Source organism: Schistocerca cancellata, chromosome 1, assembly GCF_023864275.1.
Source record: "Schistocerca cancellata isolate TAMUIC-IGC-003103 chromosome 1, iqSchCanc2.1, whole genome shotgun sequence".
Taxonomy (NCBI): Eukaryota; Metazoa; Arthropoda; class Insecta; order Orthoptera; family Acrididae; genus Schistocerca; species Schistocerca cancellata.
In genome coordinates, this window is record NC_064626.1 from 719,333,146 (window position 1) to 719,335,777 (window position 2,632).

The 2,632-nt window shown below is 50.0% G+C and overlaps 1 pseudogene; it reads right to left on the reverse strand.

The window, feature by feature from the left end:
* Nucleotides 1-1,711: 1,711 nt before the first annotated feature.
* On the reverse strand, nucleotides 1,712-1,830 carry LOC126099593 (5S ribosomal RNA; annotated as a pseudogene).
* Nucleotides 1,831-2,632: the final 802 nt, after the last annotated feature.

Here is a 2,632-nt window from a genome sequence, read left to right on the forward strand (position 1 = left end):
GCGCCGGTGGCAACACCTACAACGTGCTGACATGAGGAAAGTTTCCAACCCATTTCTCACACACAAACAGCAGTTGACCGGCGTTGCCTGGTGAAACGTTGTTGATATGCATCGTGTAAGTAGGAGAAATGCGTACCATCACGTTTCCGACTTTGATAAAGATCGGCTTGTAGCCTATCGCGATTGCGGTTTATCGTATCGCGACATTGCTGCTCGCGTTGGTCGAGATCCGATGACTGTTAGCAGAAAATGGAATCGGTGGGTTCAGGAGGGTAATAGGGAACGCCGTGCTGGATCTCAAAGGCCTCGTATCACTAGCTGTCGAGATGATAGGCATCTTATCCGCATGGCTGTAACGGATCGTGCAGCCACGTCTCGATCCCTGAGTCAACAGATAGGGACGTTTACAAGACAACACCCATCTGCACGAACAGTTCGACGACGTTTGCAGTAGCATGGACTATCAGCTCGGAGACCATGGCTGCGGTTACCCTTGACGCTGCATCACAGAAGCGCCTGCGATGATGTACTCAACGACGAACGTGGGTGCTCGAATGGCAAAACGTCATTTTTTCGAATGAATCCCGGTTCTGTTTACAGCATCATGATGGTCGCATCCGTGTTTGGCGTCATCGCGGTGAACGCACATTGGAAGTGTGTATCCGTCATCGCCATACTGGCGTATCACCCGGCGTGATGGTATGGGGTGCCATTGGTTACACGTCTCGGTCACCACTTGTTCGCATTGACGGCACTTTGAACAGTGGACGCTACATTTCAGATGTGTTACAACCTGTGGCTCTACCCTTCATTCGATCCTTGCGAAACCCTATATATCAGCAGGAGTACGCATGACCGCATGTTGCAGGTCCTCTACGGGCCTTTCTGGATACAGATGATGTTCGGCTGCTGCCCTGGCCAGCACATTTTCCAGATCTCTCACCAACTGAAAACGTCTGGTCAATGGTGGCCGAGCAACTGGCTCGTCACAATACGCCAGTCACTACTCTTGATGAACTGTGGTATCGTGTTGAAGGTGCGTGGGCAGCTGTACCTATACACGCCATCCAAGCTCTGTTTGACTCAATGCCCAGGCATATCAAAGCCGTTATTACGGCCAGAGGTGGTTGTTTTGGGTACTGATTTCTCAGGATCTATGTACCCGAATTGCATGAAAATGTAATCACAAGTCCGTTCTAGCATAATATATTTGTCCAATTAATACCAGTTTATCATCTGCATTTCTTCTTGGTGTAGCAATTTTAATGGCCAGTAGTGTAATATTGTTCATATCACTGTGCCGACATAACTTCTGTAATTTTTAATTATCATTCACGCGGCAGTGGACGCGCCTCACTGTCATGATCACGTGTATCTGGATTTCTGACACGACGTTAGTACGCTTTACTACTTAATTTCTGCATTGTCGGGCACATTCACTTATTGTACAGGAAATATATTCGCAGTTGCGAATACGTATTTCCATCTTTTGTACAAGGGAATGAGCACAAGCACTCCGTCTTCAGGCCACAAGTCGCCCATTGGGACCATCCGACCGCCGTGTCATCCTCAGCTTGGGATGCGGATAGGAGGGCGTGTGGTCAGCACACCGCTCTCCCGGTCGTTACGATGGTTTTTTTGACCGGAGCCGCTACTATTCGGTCCAGTAGCTCCTCAATTGGTATCACGAGGCTCAGTGCACCCCGAAAAATGGCAACAGCGCATGGCGGCCGGGATGGGTCACCCATCCAAGTGCCGGCCACGCCCGACAGCGCTTAACTTCGGTGGTCGGACGGGAACCGGTGTACCCACTGCGGCACGGCCGTTGCCACTAGGGAATGACGACAGTGAAAATTTGTGCTAGACCGGGGATTGGACTCAAATTTCTCGCTTTACGACAGCGATCGCCTTAAACGTTTGGGCTATCCGTGCACAACTCAAGACCAGACCTAAGCTTCTATATGTCGTCGTTCTTGCTTCACAGCCTGTACTCGTACACACATTGTGCAATTCCCGTACGGGGGGAGGACATTTTTAATTGAAAGCCGCTGCCAGACATCGGCGGGTAAATTCGATACTGCAGTCTCTGTGTTGTTAAGAAGAACTATGCAGTGTTTCTCCGGACACGAATGTATACTCTCTCCTTTATGGGAATTACGTAATGTGTGTTGCAGTGCAGTTTGTGACGCACGAGCAACGACAGGTGGAAATTTGTATCTGACCATGTGTCGTGCACAGATAGCCAAAGCCGTTGATACGAAAGCTCGCTTAAAGCGGTAAATCCGTGTTAGAGTCTCGGTCCGGAAAAATGTCCACTGTCGTCATTTCTTTAAACAGCTTAGTGTAGTTCGTATTCGCAACTGTAAATACATTTGATGTATTTCATAGCGGCTGTAGTCGCCGCAGTGCCTGTTCTTTTAGACATGCATTGCGCCGTTCTTCTTAACAAAGCAGACAGTGCAGTGTCGTACCTATCCTACAGGTCGGAAAGTCCGCCATCTTTGCTGCATTCAGCGCCTGGCGAAACATGAGCCGTCTTCCACTTCCTACCTCCCTTGCCCGTGGATAGCCCAGGTGACAGATGGGTCCAGACCTCCGAACGTCTGGGCGACCGCCCCGGCACCTGAGTAGG